Raw genomic sequence first — 21,701 nt, 5'->3', positions numbered from 1 at the left:
TCCACAAATTATTATTATTATTTTTTTCATTTTTTTATACGTTATGGCTGTACAGAAATCCATATTTGACCTACTGAACATATTTTTGGCCCAAGAGTCCTTAACCACTAACTTACTATATATACTCATTGACTTCTCTTCTGATTCCCATTAATAGCCAAAAGTTCCACAAAAGGTTTTTTACACATCATTTTTTTTTTTTTTTTTTTTTACATGTCATGGCTTTACAGAAGTCCACATTTGACCTAATGAACATTTTTTTGGCTCAAGAGGCCATAAACACTAACTTACTATATATACTCATTGACTTCTCTTCTGATTGCAATTACTACCAAAAGTTGTACAAAAGGTTTTTTTAAAGTTTTCTTTTAATTATTTTTTGTTTTACATGTCATGGCTTTACAGAAGTCCACATTTGACCTAATGAACATTTTTTTGGCCCAAGAGTCCTTAACCACTAACTTACCATATGAACTCATTGACTTCCCTTCTGATTCCAATTACTAGCCAAAAGATCCACAAAAGTTGTTAAAAAAATTATTTATTTATTTTTAAATTGTATGGCTGTACAGAAGTCCATATTTGACCTACTGAACATATTTTTGGCCCAAGAGTCCTTAAACACTAACTTACTATATATACTCATTGACTTCTCTTCTGATTGCCATTACTAGCCAAAAGATCCACAAAAGTTTTTTTTTTTTTTTTTTTTACATTTTATGGCTGTACAAAAGTCCATATTTGACCTACTGAAAAAATATTTGCCCAAGAGTCCTTAAACACTAACTTACTATACATATTCATTAACTTCCCTTCTGATTCCAATTACTAGCCAAAAGATCCACAAAAGTTTTGTTTATAAATTATTTATTTATTTTCTACATGTTATGGTTGTAAAGAAGTCCATATTTGACTTACTGAACATATTTTGACCCAAGAGTCCTTAAACACTAACTTACTATTCATACTTATTGATTTCCCTTCGGATTCCCATTACTAGCCAAAAGTTCCACAAATTATTATAAAATTTTTTTCCATTTTTTTATACGTTATGGCTGTACAGAAATCCATATTTGACCTACTGAACATATTTTTGGCCCAAGAGTCCTTAACCACTAACTTACTATATATACTCATTGAGTACTCTTCTGATTCCCATTAATAGCCAAAAGTTCCACAAAAGGTTTTTTACACATCATTTTTTTTTTTACATGTCATGGCTTTACAGAAGTCCACATTTGACCTAATGAACATTTTTTTGGCTCAAGAGGCCATAAACACTAACTTACTATATATACTCATTGACTTCTCTTCTGATTGCAATTACTACCAAAAGTTGTACAAAAGGTTTTTTTAAAGTTTTCTTTTAATTATTTTTTGTTTTACATGTCATGGCTTTACAGAAGTCCACATTTGACCTAATGAACATTTTTTTGGCCCAAGAGTCCTTAACCACTAACTTACTATATATACTCATTGACTTCCCTTCTGATTCCAATTACTAGCCAAAAGATCCACAAAAGTTGTTAAAAAAATATTTATTTATTTTTTACATGTTATGGCTGTACAGAAGTCCATATTTGACCTACTGAACATATTTTTGGCCCAAGAGTCCTTAAACACTAACTTACTATATATACTCATTGACTTCTCTTCTGATTGCCATTACTAGCCAAAAGATCCACAAAAGTTTTTTTTTTTTTTTTTTTTTTTTTTTACATTTTATGGCTGTACAAAAGTCCATATTTGACCTACTGAAAAAATATTTGCCCAAGAGTCCTTAAACACTAACTTACTATACATATTCATTGACTTCCCTTCTGATTCCAATTACTAGCCAAAAGATCCACAAACGTTTTTTTAAAAATTATTTATTTATTTTCTACATGTTATGGTTGTAAAGAAGTCCATATTTGACTTACTGAACATATTTTGACCCAAGAGTCCTTAAACACAAACTTACTATTCATACTTATTGATTTCCCTTCGGATTCCCATTACTAGCCAAAAGTTCCACAAATTATTATTATTATTTTTTTCATTTTTTTATACGTTATGGCTGTACAGAAATCCATATTTGACCTACTGAACATATTTTTGGCCCAAGAGTCCTTAACCACTAACTTACTATATATACTCATTGACTTCTCTTCTGATTCCCATTAATAGCCAAAAGTTCCACAAAAGGTTTTTTACACATCATTTTTTTTTTTGTTTTTTTTTACATGTCATGGCTTTACAGAAGTCCACATTTGACCTAATGAACATTTTTTTGGCTCAAGAGGCCATAAACACTAACTTACTATATATACTCATTGACTTCTCTTCTGATTGCAATTACTACCAAAAGTTGTACAAAAGGTTTTTTTAAAGTTTTCTTTTAATTATTTTTTGTTTTACATGTCATGGCTTTACAGAAGTCCACATTTGACCTAATGAACATTTTTTTGGCCCAAGAGTCCTTAACCACTAACTTACTATATGAACTCATTGACTTCCCTTCTGATTCCAATTACTAGCCAAAAGATCCACAAAAGTTGTTAAAAAAATTATTTATTTATTTTTAAATTGTATGGCTGTACAGAAGTCCATATTTGACCTACTGAACATATTTTTGGCCCAAGAGTCCTTAAACACTAACTTACTATATATACTCATTGACTTCTCTTCTGATTGCCATTACTAGCCAAAAGATCCACAAAAGTTTTTTTTTTTTTTTTTTTACATTTTATGGCTGTACAAAAGTCCATATTTGACCTACTGAAAAAATATTTGCCCAAGAGTCCTTAAACACTAACTTACTATACATATTCATTAACTTCCCTTCTGATTCCAATTACTAGCCAAAAGATCCACAAAAGTTTTTTTTATAAATTATTTATTTATTTTCTACATGTTATGGTTGTAAAGAAGTCCATATTTGACTTACTGAACATATTTTGACCCAAGAGTCCTTAAACACTAACTTACTATTCATACTTATTGATTTCCCTTCGGATTCCCATTACTTTCCAAAAGTTCCACAAATTATTATTATTATTTTTTTTCATTTTTTTATACGTTATGGCTGTACAGAAATCCATATTTGACCTACTGAACATATTTTTTGCCCAAGAGTCCTTAACCACTAACTTACTATATATACTCATTGAGTACTCTTCTAATTCCCATTAATAGCCAAAAGTTCCACAAAAGGTTTTTTACACATTTTTTTTTTTTTTACATGTCATGGCTTTACAGAAGTCCACATTTGACCTAATGAACATTTTTTTGGCTCAAGAGGCCATAAACACTAACTTACTATATATACTCATTGACTTCTGTTCTGATTGCAATTACTACCAAAAGTTGTACAAAAGGTTTTTTTAAAGTTTTCTTTTAATTATTTTTTGTTTTACATGTCATGGCTTTACAGAAGTCCACATTTGACCTAATGAACATTTTTTTGGCCCAAGAGTCCTTAACCACTAACTTACTATATATACTCATTGACTTCCCTTCTGATTCCAATTACTAGCCAAAAGATCCACAAAAGTTGTTAAAAAAATATTTATTTATTTTTTACATGTTATGGCTGTACAGAAGTCCATATTTGACCTACTGAACATATTTTTGGCCCAAGAATCCTTAAACACTAACTTACTATATATACTCATTGACTTCTCTTCTGATTGCCATTACTAGCAAAAGTTCTGCCAAAGTTTTTTTTTTTTTTTTTTTTTTTTACATGTCATGGCTTTACAGAAGTCCACATTTGACCTACTGAACATTTTTTTTAAAGTTTTTTTTAAAGTTTTTTAAAAAGTTTTTTTTACATATTATGGCTGTAAAAAAGTCCATATTTGACCTACTGACACAGATTTTGCCCAAGAGTCCTTAAACACTAACTTACTATACATATTCATTGACTTCCCTTCTGATTCCAATTACTAGCCAAAAGATCCAAAAAAGTTTTTTTTAGAAATGTTTTATTTATTTTTTAAATGTTATGGTTGTAAAGAAGTCCATATTTGACTTAATGAACATATTTTGACCCAAGAGTCGTTAAACAGTAACTTACTATTCATACTTATTGATTTCCCTTCTGATTCCAATTACTAGCCAAAATATGCACACATTTTTTTTTTTTTTAATCTTTTAAAAAAATTTACGTTATGGCTGTACAGAAGTCCATATTTGACCTACTGAACATATTTTTGGCCCAAGAGTCCTTAACCACTAACTTACTATATATACTCATTGAGTACTCTTCTGATCCCCATTAATAGCCAAAAGTTCCACAAAAGGTTTTTTACACATCATTTTTTTTTTTTTTTTTTTTTTTTACATGTCATGGCTTTACAGAAGTCCACATTTGACCTAATGAACATTTTTTTGGCTCAAGAGGCCATAAACACTAACTTACTATATATACTCATTGACTTCTCTTCTGATTGCAATTACTACCAAAAGTTGTACAAAAGGTTTTTTTTAAGTTTTCTTTTAATTATTTTTTGTTTTACATGTGATGGCTTTACAGAAGTCCACATTTGACCTAATGAACATTTTTTTGGCCCAAGAGTCCTTAACCACTAACTTACTATATATACTCATTGACTTCCCTTCTGATTCCAATTACTAGCCAAAAGATCAACAAAAGTTGTTAAAAAAAATATTTATTTATTTTTTACATGTTATGGCTGTACAGAAGTCCATATTTGACCTACTGAACATATTTTTGGCCCAAGAGTCCTTAAACACTAACTTACTATATATACTCATTGACTTGTCTTCTGATTGCCATTACTAGCAAAAGTTCTACAAAAGGTTTTTTAAAAGATTTTTTTTAAATTATTATTATTCTTTTTTCTTTCTTCATGTTATAGCTGTACAGAAGTCCATATTTGACCTAGTGAACATATTTTAGGCCCAAGAGTCCTTAAACACTTACTTACTATACATATTCATTGACTTCTCTTCTGATTCCCATTACTACCCAAAAGATCCACCAAAGTTTAAAAAAAAAATTATTTATTAATATTTTTCAATTTTATGGTTGTAAAGAAGTCCATATTTGACTTACTGAACATATTTTGACCCAAGAGTACTTAAACACTACTATACTATATATACTCATTTACTATACTATTTACTATACTTACTATATATACTCATTGAGTACTCTTCTGATTCCCATTAATAGCCAAAAGTTCCACAAAAGGTTTTTTACACATTTTTTTTTTTCTTTTTTACATGTCACGGCTTTACAGAAGTCTACATTTGACCTACTGAACATTTTTTTGGCTCAAGAGGCCATAAACACTAATTTACTATATATACTCATTGACTTCTCTTCTGATTGCAATTACTACCAAAAGTTGTACAAAAGTTTTTTTTTATTAATTTTTTTTTCATGTTATTGCTGTACAGAAGTCCATATTTGACCTACTGACAAAAATTTTGCCCAAGAGTCCTTAAACACTAACTTACTATACATATTCATTGACTTCCCTTCTGATTCCAATTACTAGCCAAAAGATGCACAAAAGTTTTTTTTTAAAATCTTTATTAATTTTTTACATGTTATGGTTTTAAAGAAGTCCATATTTGACCTACTGAACATATTTTTGGCCCAAGAGTCCTTAAACACTAACTTACTATATATACTCATTGACTTCTCTTCTGATTGCAATTACTACCAAAAGTTGTACAAAAGGTTTTTTTAAATTTTTTTAAATTATTTTTTTTTTCATGTTATTGCTGTACCGAAGTCCATATTTGACCTACTGAACATATTTTTTGCCAAAGAGTCCTTAAACACTTAATTACTATACATATTCACTGACTTCCCTTCTGATTCCAATTACTAGCCAAAAGATGCACAACATTTTAAAAAAAAAAAACTTTTTTACTTTTTTATGTTATGGCTGGACAGAAGTCCATATTTGACCTACTGAACATATTTTTGGCCCAAGAGTCCTTAAACACTAACTTACTATATATACTCATTGACTTCTCTTCTGATTGCCATTACTAGCAAAAGTTCTGCGAAAGTTTTTTTTTAAAGTTTTTTAAACGTTTTTTAAACGTTTTTTTTTTTTTTTTTTTTTTTTACATATTATGGCTGTACAAAAGTCCATATTTGACCTACTGAGCATATTTTAACCCAAGAGTACTTAAACACTAACTTACTATACATACTAATTGACTTTCCTTCTGATTCCAATTACAAGCCAAAATTTCTACAAAAGGTTTTTTAAAAGTTAAAAATAAAATAATAATTATATACAAGTTATGGCTGTACAGAAGTCCATATTTGACCTACTGAACATATTTTTGGCCCAAGAGTCCTTAAACACTTACTTACTATACATATTCATTGACTTCTCTTCTGATTCCCATTACTACCCAAAAGATCCACCAAAGTTTTTAAAAAAAATTATTTATTAATATTTTTCAATTTTATGGTTATAAAGAAGTCCATATTTGACTTACTGAACATATTTTGACCCAAGAGTACTTAAACACTACTATACTATATATACTCATTTACTATACTATTTACTATACTTACTATATATACTCATTGAGTACTCTTCTGATTCCCATTAATAGCCAAAAGTTCCACAAAAGGTTTTTTACACAATTTTTGTTTTATTTTTTTTATTTTTATTTTTTTTTACAAATTATGGCTGTACAAAAGTCCATATATGACCTACTGAACATTTGTTTGGCTTAAGAGGCACTAAACACTAACTTACTATATATACTCATTGACTTCTCTTCGGATTGCCATTACTAGCAAAAGTTCTACAAAAGGTTTTTTAAAAGATTTTTTTTTAAATATTATTATTCTTTTTTTTTCATGTTATAGCTGTACAGAAGTCCATATTTGACCTAGTGAACATATTTTTGGCCCAAGAGTCCTTAAACACTTACTTACTATACATATTCATTGACTTCTCTTCTGATTCCCATTACTACCCAAAAGATCCACCAAAGTTTTTAAAAAAAATTATTTATTAATATTTTTCAATTTTATGGTTATAAAGAAGTCCATATTTGACTTACTGAACATATTTTGACCCAAGAGTACTTAAACACTACTATACTATATATACTCATTTACTATACTATTTACTATACTTACTATATATACTCATTGAGTACTCTTCTGATTCCCATTAATAGCCAAAAGTTCCACAAAAGGTTTTTTACACATTTTTTTTTTTTTTTTTTTTTTTACATGTCATGGCTTTACAGAAGTCCACATTTGACCTACTGAAAATTTTTTTGGCTCAAGAGGCCATAAACACTAATTTACTATATATATTCATTGACTTCTCTTCTGATTGCAATTACTAGCCAAAAGATTCACAAAAGTTTTTTTTTTTTTTTTTTTTTTTTTTTATGGCTGTACAAAAGTCCATATTTGACCTACTGAAAAAATATTTGCCCAAGAGTCCTTAAACACTAACTTACTATACATATTCATTGACTTCCCTTCTGATTCCAATTACTAGCCAAAAGATCCACAAACGTTTTTTTAGAAATTATTTATTTATTTTCTACATGTTATGGTTGTAAAGAAGTCCATATTTGACTTACTGAACATATTTTGACCCAAGAGTCCTTAAACACTAACTTACTATTCATACTTATTGATTTCCCTTCGGATTCCCATTACTAGCCAAAAGTTCCACAAATTATTATTATTATTTTTTTCATTTTTTTATACGTTATGGCTGTACAGAAATCGTCTCGGTTACGTATGGTAACCCTCGTTCCCTGAAGGAGGGAACGGAGACGTACGTCGGACGTACCGACGAATTGGGATCACTTCTGGGAGCCCCTATCAGCTTCGAGCTATCTAGAACCGGCCAATGAACAATTGGCGTGCGAGATTTGCATCTCGCGCTCCGCCCCGCGCCGCGGGTATAAACAGGAAGCGAGAGCGAATGCACGCTGTTTTTCACTGAGGAGCCACACGTAGTGGCTCGACCTGCAGTGATGGTACAGCAACTGTGGCGACGGGACGTACGTCTCCGTTCCCTCCTTCAGGGAACGAGGGTTACCATACGTAACCGAGACGTTCCCATTCAGTCGGTCACGTTCGACGTACGTCGGACGTACCGACGAATTGGGATCCCCTATGGAAAACGCCATAGTTACTACCACTTCCAGCGCCCAGCGATGAGCCCCACAGACCCCGATCTGATGCGGGCGGGTAGGTTCACGCAGGGAGAGTCAAAGCTGCTGTTCCGCAAGACCCACTCAGCTGACTGTATTGGATAACGCTGGGAAAGCGTGCCTGTGAAGGCAGCTGCGGAAGCCACATCATGCCCAGAGGGAGTAAACATGTGGAGAATACACGTATGGGCTGGCCGTGGGCAGCACAACATACGGAAGTCTCAGGGGTGGCCCCGGTCAATTAGGAGGGAGACAACACGAACCTGAGACGGCAGAGGAGCTCTGCCGAGGGAAAGACACGGGCTCGCCGTAGGGAGCCGTACCGTGGAAGAATACACATATGGGACCGCCGTGGGGGTCACTACATACGGAACCCAGCCTAACACAAGTTCCACCAATGCATACGAGTGTTAGACCTGGCGTCGAACGCTCCGCCACGTCCGACTGCCGCGGGTTGCGGAGGACTCAACAGGGTTCGCCGTTCCGGGGAACTCGACTGGAGCAGAATAAGCGCACGCATCCGTCTACCATAGGGGAGGGAATGGCGCAGCAAGCCGACACTGGAACGGGTACTTCGGTGTTACTGACTATGGGAAGTGAGCACACAGGAAGAGACCGGCTCTACACGGAGGCTATAGAATCTAGCGAACGTGTTAGGTGTCGCCCAGCCCGCAGCTCTACAAATATCTGTCAGCGAGGCGCCACGAGCCAGCGCCCAGGAAGAGGCAACACCCCTAGTGGAGTGGGCTCTTAACCCGAGCGGGCAGGGCACGTCTTGGGACTGATAAGCCAAGACGATGGCGTCCACTATCCAGTGGGCCATCCTCTGCTTGGAGACAGCCTTTCCCTTCTGCTGTCCTCCGTAACAGACGAAGAGCTGCTCTGAGGTCCTGAAGCTTTGCGTTCTGTCCACGTAAGTCCGGAGAGCACGGACGGGACAGAGAAAAGCTAGGGCTGGGTCTGCCTCCTCCGAAGGCAGCGCTTGCAGGCTCACCACTTGGTCCCGGAAGGGAGTAGTGGGAACCTTGGGCACGTATCCAGGCCGGGGTCTCATGATCACATGAGAGTTACCGGGCCCGAACACCAGGCACGATTCGTCGACCGAAAATGCCTGCAGGTCCCCTACCCTCTTGATGGAGGCCAACGCAATCAGGAGTATAGTCTTTAACGACAGGATTTTCAACTCGGCTGACTGCAGAGGCTCAAAGGGTTCTCTCTGTAGTGCAGTAAGCACCAGAGCTAAGTCCCAAGAGGGTATAGAGGGAGGACGAGGAGGATTTAATCTCCTCGCTCCCCTAAGGAACCTGACGATCAGATCGTGCTTACCTAGAGATTTTCCATCTACGAACTCATGATTAGCGGCGATAGCGGCGACATAGACCTTGAGGGTGGAGGGAGACAGCCTTCGCTCCAACCCATCTTGTAGAAAGGTAAGCACAGAAGCGATCGAACATCTTCGGGGGTCTTCTTGGCGGGAAGAGCACCAATCGACGAACAGGTTCCACTTCAACGCATAGAGGCGCCTCGTAGAGGGGGCTCTAGCGGAAGTGATGGTGTCAACTACCGCTTGTGGTAGGTCACCTAGAACCTCCGCGTCCCGTCCAGGGACCAGACATGGAGTTTCCAGAGGTCTGGACGCGGGTGCCATAGGGTGCCCCGTCTCTGAGTCAGGAGGTCCTGCCTCAGAGGAATGGGCCAGGGAGGTGCTGTCGCAAGGAGCACTAGTTCCGGGAACCAAGTCCGGTTGGGCCAATACGGAGCGACCAACAGGACCTGCTCCTCGTCCTCCCTGACTTTGCACAGAGTCTGCGCAAGAAGGCTCACTGGGGGAAACGCATACTTGCGTTCTTCCCGGGGCCAGCTGTGGGCCAGGGCATCCGACCCGAGGGTTCCCTCGGTCAAGGAATAAAACCACTGACAGTGGGTCGTCTCTGGGGAGGCAAACAGGTCTACCTGTGCGGCCCCGAAACGACTCCAGATTAGCTGGACCGCCTGGGGATGGAGTCGCCATTCTCCCGGAAGTTCCTGCTGACGTGACAGCTCGTCGGCCGCACAATTGAGCAGGCCCGGAATGTGAACAGCACGAAGCGACCTCAGATGCTTCTGACTCCATAAGAGGAGATGGCGGGCGAGTTGCGACATGCGACGGGAGCGTAGACCACCTTGTTTGTTGATGTACGCTACGGCCGCAGTGTTGTCCGTCCGGACCAGAACGTGCTTGCCTCTGAGCGGCACTTTGAAGCGGCTGAGTGCAAGACGAACTGCTAACAACTCGAGGCAATTGATATGCCATTGCAGCTGAGGCCCCGTCCACAGGCCCGAAGCTGCAAGCCCGTTGTACGTGGCACCCCAACCCGTGGATGAGGCATCCGTGGAGACAACGGAGTGCCTGGACACTTGTTCTAGGGGGACTCCCGCCCGGAGAAACAAAGGGTCCGACCACGGGCCGAAGGTTTGGCGGCACCTCAGAGTCACTTGGACGCGGAGGGAACCGCTGTGCCACGCCCATCTCGGGACTCGATCGTGTAGCCAGCGTTGAAGCGGTCTCATATGAAGCAATCCGAGCGGCGTTACTGCGGCTGCGGATGCCATATGCCCCAGGAGCCTCTGAAAATGTTTCAGTGGAACCGCTGTCCTGCCTTTGAATGAATTCAGGCAGTTCAACACCGACTGGACGCGCTCCTCGGTGAGGCGCGCAGTCATGGCGACTGAGTCCATCTCCATACCGAGAAAAGAGATCCTCTGCGTGGGGCAGAGTTTGCTCTTCTCCCAGTTGACCCGAAGTCCCAACTGGCTGAGGTGACTGAGCACCTTGTCCCTGTGTTCGCACAACTGCTCTCGTGACTGGGCAAGAATCAGCCAGTCGTCGAGGTAGTTGAGGATGCGAACACCATGCTCTCTCATGGGAGCAATGGCCGCCTCCGCAACCTTCGTAAAGACGCGGGGCGACAGGGACAGGCCGAAGGGTAAGACGCGGTACTGATATGCCCGTCCCTCAAACGCGAAGCGCAGAAAGGGCCGGTGTCGAGGGAGAATCGAGACATGAAAGTACGCGTCCTTCAGGTCGATCGCTGCAAACCAATCTTGGGGACGGATGCACCTGAAGATGCGCTTCTGCGTTAACATCGTGAACGGCAGCCTGTGAAGGGACCGGTTCAGGAATCGCAGGTCCAAGATCGGTCGTAACCCGCCGCCTTTCTTGGGTACAATGAAGTACGGGCTGTAGAACCCGGACCTCATATCGGCTTGAGGGACCGGCTCTATCGCGTCCTTCGCCAGTAGGACATCGATCTCCGCCCTGAGCACGGGGGCGTTCGCCTCCACTACAGTCGTGAAGTGAACGCCCTGAACTTGGGGGGACGCCGGGCGAACTGAATCGCATAGCCGAGTCTGATGGTACGGATGAGCCACCGAGACGGGCTGGGAAGCGCTAGCCAGGCTCCCAGACTCCGAGCAAGGGGGACCATCGGCACCACAGACGTACCCGCAGCGGGGCAGCGAGGCGGAACGCAGGGATCCGGCTCGGACGGCATGGGAGCGGCCCGTAGCGGGATCTGAGTGTGCTGTGCAACACTTACCTGCATCCGCGGAGGGGACGTGCGAGTGTGGGGAGGCCGCTTGTGTGCGTCCCGACAGCCGGCGTCCCCTGCTGGCGAAGGGAGAGGTACTTGAGGGTGGCGAGGCATGGGAGCGTCGACCACCGCCAAGCGCGCTCTCTTGGCACCCAGAGATATTGGAAACTGCTCTTTTATTGATGTTTTGGGTGCCGCTGGCACTGGGGCCAGCGGCGGAACAGACAAACAAAAGATTCTCCCCCGGCCCTCCTCCGGGGGAAGGAGTGGTGCTGCAGCCATCTCCCTCCGAGCAGTTTCCTCCATCTCTGGGTGGCCCGTCTCAGGGTCGCTTGCGACGACGCTTGCCACCTGGCTTGGCAGCGGCCTGAGCGGGCTGGACATCCTTCCCACGGCCGGCCCCACGCCGTCGGCTGGTGGAAGGCTGCTGCGGTGCCTTGGCGGGGGCGGAGGCGGCGGCGGGTGGACGTCCTCGGCGACGAGTAGTCGGAGGCGCTGCCGCCGGCGGCGGGGTGGAGGCAGCAGCGGGCCGCCGGGGCAGGATGTGCTTGATCGCCTCCGTCTGCTTCTGGGCGGCCGAGAACTGCTGGGCGAAGCTCTCGACCGCGTCGCCGAACAACCCAGCTGACGAGGAACCGGGACCAGGAACCGATGTTTATCGGTCTCCCTCATATCAGCCAGGTTGAGCCAGAGATGACGCTCCTGGACCACAAGCGTGGACATCGCCTGACCGATGGAACGGGCGGTGACTTTCGTCGCCCGGAGGGCGAGGTCCGTCGCCGTCCGGAGCTCCCGGAGGAGCTCTGGGTCAGGCCTACCCTCGTGCATGTCAAGGAGCGCTTGGGCCTGGTGGACCTGAAGCAGCGCCATGCCATGCAAGGCGGACGCAGCCTGCCCGCAGGCCTTGTAAGCCTTCCCAGTCAGACTGGAAGAGAACTTACAGGCCCGGGACGGGAGACGCGGGTCACCGCGCCAGTTAGAGGCGGTCGCCGGACACAGTTGCATCGCGACGGCGCGCTCCACTGGCGGGATCCCCACGTAACCCTTGGCCGGTCCGCCGTCGAGAGTAGTGAGGGGGGAGGAGTCACTCGGCCGGTTTCTGGCAGAAAAAGGTGCCTTCCACGACCTCGTGAGCTCCTCATGCACCTCCGGGAAGAAAGGTGTCGGGGCGGGACGCTGAGAACCAGCGCGACCCACCCCGAGGAACCAATCGTCCAACCTAGAGGGTTCGGGACACGGTGGAGGGTTCCACTCGAGCCCAACCCTTTCGGCGGCCCGGGAAAGCATAGCAGCCATCTCAGGGTCCGGTGCAGCCGTTGCCACTCTCCCAGAGGGAGGCAGTACAACTGAACCTTCATCCCCCGAGGACTGAAACTCCCCCTCCGATGCAGCGATTGACATCTGTTCATCTGCTGGAGCTCCAAAAGTCACCACTGGTCTCCCGTGGGAGGGTCCAGCGGGTTCTCCTGGAGGCTCTACCGGCTGCGGAGCAGAGGGAATAGGGGCCTGCGGAGATTGACTCGGCGGGTTTGCCCTAAACGTGATCCTCAGATCACCCTGGCCATCCAAAGAAGCAGGTCCACCCGGGTTAGGGGCAGCCCTGGTTCGTGGGATGGGTAAGGGGACTCCCCCAGCCCGGAGGTAGGAGAGTCTCGATCTAAGCTCCGCGATAGTCATGTTCCCGCAGTGGGAACATGAACTATCCACAAACGCCGCCTCAACGTGCTGTATGCCCAAACACGTGAGACAGCGATTGTGACCGTCAGCAGGGGACAGGGAACGACCGCATCCAGAAACGCACGGGTGGTAAGACATCCTGAAAAGGACGGCACGTCACCCGTGAACTCTTTTTGTGAGGAAACGCTCTTGTGCTGAAGCACTCAGGGGGAAACGCGACAGCGCACGGGATTGTTGTGCAGCCCGTGCCTGTACTCAGCAGGAAAAACGCCCAACCAGACCAACAGGATTTGCTGTTGCTGTTAAAACAGCAGTTTTTCTCTGCTTGCAGAGGCAGCCGATGAGTCAGCGCGGATCCCGCTGGAATGTGCCGTCTCTCCAACACGCGTTTCCTGGATTCTCCGGTCTTCTAAATAACTTGCTGATAGCAGCGATAAACTCAAGCAGTGTAGCGTTGAGAGTCCTCTTCATCTGCCGTGTGGCTCCGAAGTGAATGACAGCGTGCATTCGCTCTCGCTTCCTGTTTATACCCGCGGCGCGGGGCGGAGCGCGAGATGCAAATCTCGCACGCCAATTGTTCATTGGCCGGTTCTAGATAGCTCGAAGCTGATAGGGGCTCCCAGAAGTGATCCCAATTCGTCGGTACGTCCGACGTACGTCGAACGTGACCGACTGAATGGGAACCATATTTGACCTACTGAACATATTTTTGGCCCAAGAGTCCTTAACCACTAACTTACTATATATACTCATGGACTTCTCTTCTGATTCCCATTAATAGCCAAAAGTTCCACAAAAGGTTTTTTAAACATAATTTTTTTTTTTTTTTTTTTTTTTTTTTTACATGTCATGGCTTTACAGAAGTCCACATTTGACCTAATGAACATTTTTTTGGCTCAAGAGGCCATAAACACTAACTTACTATATATACTCATTGACTTCTCTTCTGATTGCAATTACTACCAAAAGTTGTACAAAAGGTTTTTTTAAAGTTTTCTTTTAATTATTTTTTGTTTTACATGTCATGGCTTTACAGAAGTCCACATTTGACCTAATGAACATTTTTTTGGCCCAAGAGTCCTTAACCACTAACTCACTATATGAACTAATTGACTTCCCTTCTGATTCCAATTACTAGCCAAAAGATCCACAAAAGTTGTTAAAAAAATTATTTATTTATTTTTAAATTGTATGGCTGTACAGAAGTCCATATTTGACCTACTGAACATATTTTTGGCCCAAGAGTCCTTAAACACTAACTTACTATATATACTCATTGACTTCTCTTCTGATTGCCATTACTAGCCAAAAGATCCACAAAAGTTTTTTTTTTTTTTTTTTTTTTTTTTTACATTTTATGGCTGTACAAAAGTCCATATTTGACCTACTGAAAAAATATTTGCCCAAGAGTCCTTAAACACTAACTTACTATACATATTCATTGACTTCCCTTCTGATTCCAATTACTAGCCAAAAGATCCACAAACGTTTTTTTAGAAATTATTTATTTATTTTCTACATGTTATGGTTGTAAAGAAGTCCATATTTGACTTACTGAACATATTTTGACCCAAGAGTCCTTAAACACTAACTTACTATTCATACTTATTGATTTCCCTTCGGATTCCCATTACTAGCCAAAAGTTCCACAAATTATTATTATTATTTTTTTCATTTTTTTATACGTTATGGCTGTACAGAAATCCATATTTGACCTACTGAACATATTTTTGGCCCAAGAGTCCTTAACCACTAACTTACTATATATACTCATTGACTTCTCTTCTGATTCCCATTAATAGCCAAAAGTTCCACAAAAGGTTTTTTACACATCATTTTTTTTTTTTTTTTTTTTTACATGTCATGGCTTTACAGAAGTCCACATTTGACCTAATGAACATTTTTTTGGCTCAAGAGGCCATAAACACTAACTTACTATATATACTCATTGACTTCTCTTCTGATTGCAATTACTACCAAAAGTTGTACAAAAGGTTTTTTTAAAGTTTTCTTTTAATTATTTTTTGTTTTACATGTCATGGCTTTACAGAAGTCCACATTTGACCTAATGAACATTTTTTTGGCCCAAGAGTCCTTAACCACTAACTTACTATATGAACTCATTGACTTCCCTTCTGATTCCAATTACTAGCCAAAAGATCCACAAAAGTTGTTAAAAAAATTATTTATTTATTTTTAAATTGTATGGCTGTACAGAAGTCCATATTTGACCTACTGAACATATTTTTGGCCCAAGAGTCCTTAAACACAAACTTACTATATATACTCATTGACTTCTCTTCTGATTGCCATTACTAGCCAAAAGATCCACAAAAGTTTTTTTTTTTTTTTTAAGTTTTATGGCTGTACAAAAGTCCATATTTGACCTACTGAAAAAATATTTGCCCAAGAGTCCTTAAACACTAACTTACTATACATATTCATTAACTTCCCTTCTGATTCCAATTACTAGCCAAAAGATCCACAAAAGTTTTTTTTAGAAATTATTTATTTATTTTCTACATGTTATGGTTGTAAAGAAGTCCATATTTGACTTACTGAACATATTTTGACCCAAGAGTCCTTAAACACTAACTTACTATTCATACTTATTGATTTCCCTTCGGATTCCCATTACTAGCCAAAAGTTCCACAAATTATTATAATTTTTTTTTCCATTTTTTTATACGTTATGGCTGTACAGAAATCCATATTTGACCTACTGAACATATTTTTGGCCCAAGAGTCCTTAACCACTAACTTACTATATATACTCATTGAGTACTCTTCTGATTCCCATTACTACCCAAAAGATCCACCAAAGTTTAAAAAAAAAATATTTATTAATATTTTTCAATTTTATGGTTGTAAAGAAGTCCATATTTGACCTACTGAACATATTTTTGGTCCAAGAGTCCTTAAACACTAACTTACTATATATACTCATTGACTTCCCTTCTGATTCCAATTACTAGCCAAAAGATCCACAAAAGTTGTTAAAAAAATTATTTATTTATTTTTTACATTGAATGGCTGTACAGAAGTCCATATTTGACCTACTGAACATATTTTTGGCCCAAGAGTCCTTAAACACTAACTTACTATATATACTCATTGACTTCTCTTCTGATTGCCATTACTAGCCAAAAGATCCACAAAAGTTTTTTTTTTTTTTTTTTTTTTTTTACATTTTATGGCTGTACAAAAGTCCATATTTGACCTACTGAAAAAATATTTGCCCAAGAGTCCTTAAACACTAACTTACTATACATATTCATTGACTTCCCTTCTGATTCCAATTACTAGCCAAAAGATCCACAAACGTTTTTTTAGAAATTATTTATTTATTTTCTACATGTTATGGTTGTAAAGAAGTCCATATTTGACTTACTGAACATATTTTGACCCAAGAGTCCTTAAACACAAACTTACTATTCATACTTATTGATTTCCCTTCGGATTCCCATTACTAGCCAAAAGTTCCACAAATTATTATTATTATTTTTTTCATTTTTTTATACGTTATGGCTGTACAGAAATCCATATTTGACCTACTGAACATATTTTTGGCCCAAGAGTCCTTAACCACGAACTTACTATATATACTCATTGACTTCTCTTCTGATTCCCATTAATAGCCAAAAGTTCCACAAAAGGTTTTTTACACATCATTTTTATTTTTTATTTTTTTTATTTTTTTACATGTCATGGCTTTACAGAAGTCCACATTTGACCTAATGAACATTTTTTTGGCTCAAGAGGCCATAAACACTAACTTACTATATATACTCATTGACTTCTGTTCTGATTGCAATTACTACCAAAAGGTTTTTTTAAAGTTTTCTTTTAATTATTTTTTGTTTTACATGTCATGGCTTTACAGAAGTCCACATTTGACCTAATGAACATTTTTTTGGCCCAAGAGTCCTTAACCACTAACTTACTATATATACTCATTGACTTCCCTTCTGATTCCAATTACTAGCCAAAAGATGCACAAAAGTTTTTTTTTTAAATCTTTATTAATTTTTTACATGTTATGGTTTTAAAGAAGTCCATATTTGACTTACTGAACATATTTTGACCCAAGAGTACTTAAACACTAACTTACTATACATACTATTTGACTTTCCTTTTGATTCCATTTACAAGCCAAAAGTTCTAAAAAAGTTTTTTTAAAAGTTTATTTTTATTTATATATATATATATATATATATATATATATATATATATATATATATATATATATATATATATATATATATATATATATATATATATATATATATAAGTTATGGCTGTACAGAAGTCCATATTTGACCTACTGAACATATTTTTGGTCCAAGAGTCCTTAAACACTAACTTACTATATACACTCATTGACTTCCCTTCTGATTCCAATTACTAGCCAAAAGATCCACAAAAGTTGTTAAAAAAATTATTTATTTATTTTTTACATTGTATGGCTGTACAGAAGTCCATATTTGACCTACTGAACATATTTTTGGCCCAAGAGTCCTTAAACACTAACTTACTATATATACTCATTGACTTCTCTTCTGATTGCCATTACTAGCAAAAGTTCTGCAAAAGTTTTTTTTTTAAAGTTTTTTTTTAATTTTTTTTTATTTTTTTTATTTTTTTTACATGTCATGGCTTTACAGAAGTCCACATTTGACCTACTGAACATTTTTTTTAAAAAGTTTTTATTAAAGTTTTTTTTAAAGTTTTTTTTTTACATATTATGGCTGTACAAAAGTCCATATTTGACCTACTGACACAAATTTTGCCCAAGAGTCCTTAAACACTAACTTACTATACATATTCATTGACTTCCCTTCTGATTCCAATTACTAGCCAAAAGATCCAAAAAAGTTTTTTTAGAAATGTTTTATTTATTTTTTACATGTTATGGTTATAAAGAAGTTCATATTTGACTTAATGAACATATTTTGACCCAAGAGTCCTTAAACAGTAACTTACTATTCATACTTATTGATTTCCCTTCTGATTCCAATTACTAGCCAAAAGATGCACACATTTTTTTTTTTTTTATCTTTTTAAATTTTTTACGTTATGGTTGTAAAGAAGTCCATTTTTGACCTACTGAACATATTTTTGGTCCAAGAGTCCTTAAACACTATCTTACTATATATACTTATTGACTTCCTTTCTGATTCCAATTACTAGCCAAAAGATCCACAAAAGTTGTTAAAAAAAATTGTTTATTTATTTTTTACATGTTATGGCTGTACAGAAGTCCATATTTGACCTACTGAACATATTTTTGGCCCAAGAGTCCTTAACCACTAACTTACTATATATACTCATTGAGTACTCTTCTGATTCCCATTAATAGCCAAAAGTTCCACAAAAGGTTTTTTACACATCATTTTTTTTTTTTTTACATGTCATGGCTTTACAGAAGTCCACATTAGACCTACTGAACATTTTTTTGGCTCAAGAGGCCATAAACACTAACTTACTATATATACTCATTGACTTCCCTTCTGATTCCAATTACTAGCCAAAAGATCCACAAAAGTTGTTAAAAAAAATTATTTATTTATTTTTTACATGTTATGGCTGTACAGAAGTCCATATTTGACCTACTGAACATATTTTTGGCCCAAGAGTCCTTAAACACTAACTTACTATATATACTCATTGAGTTCTCTTCTGATTCCCATTAATAGCCAAAAGATCCAAAAAAGGTTTTTTACACAATTTCTTTTTTATTTTTATTTTTTTGTTTACAAAAAATGGCTGTACAAAAGTCCATATATGACCTACTGAACATTTGTTTGGCTTAAGAGGCACTAAACACTAACTTACTATATATACTCATTGACTTCTCTTATGATTGCCATTACTAGCAAAAGTTCTAAAAAAGGTTTTTTAAAAGATTATTATTCTTTTTTTTTTCTTCATGTTATAGCTGTACAGAAGTCCATATTTGACATAGTGAACATATTTTTGGCCCAAGAGTATTTAAACACTTACTTACTATACATATTCATTGACTTCTCTTCTGATTCCCATTACTACCCAAAAGATCCACCAAAGTTTAAAAAAAAATTATTTATTAATATTTTTCAATTTTATGGTTGTAAAGAAGTCCATATTTGACTTACTGAACATATTTTGACCCAAGAGTACTTAAACACTACTATACTATATATACTCATTTACTATACTATTTACTATACTTACTATATATACTCATTGAGTACTCTTCTGATTCCCATTAATAGCCAAAAGTTCCACAAAAGGTTTTTTACACATTTTTTTCTTTTTTTACATGTCATGGCTTTACAGAAGTCCACATTTGACCTACTGAACATTTTTTTGGCTCAAGAGGCCATAAACACTAATTTACTATATATACTCATTGACTTCTCTTCTGATTGCAATTACTACCAAAATTTGTACAAAAGTTTTTTTTTTATTATTTTTTTTTTCATGTTATTGCTGTACAGAAGTCCATATTTGACCTACTGACAAAAATTTTGCCCAAGAGTCCTTAAACACCAACTTACTATACATATTCATTGACTTCCCTTCTGATTCCAATTACTAGCCAAAAGATGCACAAAAGTTTTTTTTTTTAAATCTTTATTAATTTTTTACATGTTATGGTTTTAAAGAAGTCCATATTTGACTTACTGAACATATTTTGACCCAAGAGTACTTAAACACTACTATACTATATATACTCATTTACTATACTATTTACTATACTTACTATATATACTCATTGAGTACTCTTCTGATTCCCATTAATAGTCAAAAGTTCCACAAAAGCTTTTTTACACATTTTTTTTTTTTTTTACATGTCATGGCTTTACAGAAGTCCACATTTGACCTACTGAACATTTTTTTGGCTCAAGAGGCCATAAACACTAACTTACTATATATACTCATTGACTTCTCTTCTGATTGCAATTACTACCAAAAGTTGTACAAAAGGTTTTTTTAAAGTTTTCTTTTAATTATTTTTTGTTTTACATGTCATGGCTTTACAGAAGTCCACATTTGACCTAATGAACATTTTTTTGGCCCAAGAGTCCTTAACCACTAACTTACTATATATACTCATTGACTTCCCTTCTGATTCCAATTACTAGCCAAAAGATCCACAAAAGTTGTTAAAAAAATATTTATTTATTTTTTACATGTTATGGCTGTACAGAAGTCCATATTTGACCTACTGAACATATTTTTGTCCCAAGAGTCCTTAAACACTAACTTACTATATATACTCATTGACTTCTCTTCTGATTGCCATTACTAGCAAAAGTTCTGCCAAAGTTTTTTTTTTTTTTTTTTTTTTTTACATGTCATGGCTTTACAGAAGTCCACATTTGACCTACTGAACATTTTTTTTTAAAGTTTTTTTTAAAGTTTTTTAAAAAGTTTTTTTTACATATTATGGCTGTACAAAAGTCCATATTTGACCTACTGACACAAATTTTGCCCAAGAGTCCTTAAACACTAACTTACTATACATATTCATTGACTTCCCTTCTGATTCCAATTACTAGCCAAAAGATCCAAAAAAGTTTTTTTTAGAAATGTTTTATTTATTTTTTACATGTTATGGTTGTAAAGAAGTCGTCTAAGGTTACGTATGTAACCTCTGTTCCCTGAGAACAGGGAACGAGCGCTGCGTCTAGCTGACGCTATGGGGAACGCCCTCGGCGTGACTGGTGTCTGAAGCTACTATCGAATCACGGCAAAGTCTTTGACCGACGTCAGCCCATGACGTCATCAACGTGCGACCCGGAAGTATAAAAGGGCGCCGTGCCAACACATACACATCTTCTCGTCTGAAGGGACTGTATGGCAGATAGGCCCTGAAGCATGGCAACGCGACGCAGCGCTCGTTCCCTGTTCTCAGGGAACAGAGGTTACATACGTAACCTTAGACGTTCCCTTTCGAAAGGGAACTCTCGCTGCGTCTAGCTGACGCTATGGGGAACGATATACCAACACCGCCATGCTGAGGGGAGTGTCTGCCCATTGGCAGTGACAACTGTCAACTCAAGTAATTCATAGAAAAACCTGAGCGATTCCCCCTCAGGTCCTGGGCTGACAGTGACAGCACTCCCTACGGTCATAGCCCAAGCTATACAACTAAACGGAACCCTAACGCACTGCGTGGAGTTCCATCTAGACAGCTTGAAGGCCCGGGACCACTACTTCCAAAGAAGGGGTCCCTTCAAGGGAATGTGGCTAGGGGACCCGAAGGAACCCCAGCCAGTCACTACTCGGGAAATGTTC

This window comes from Gobio gobio, assembly GCF_949357685.1.
Source record: "Gobio gobio genome assembly, chromosome: 7".
Lineage (NCBI taxonomy): Eukaryota > Metazoa > Chordata > Actinopteri > Cypriniformes > Gobionidae > Gobio > Gobio gobio.
The sequence above is the reverse complement of the archived record's forward strand: the minus strand, read 5'-3'. Positions refer to the sequence as shown.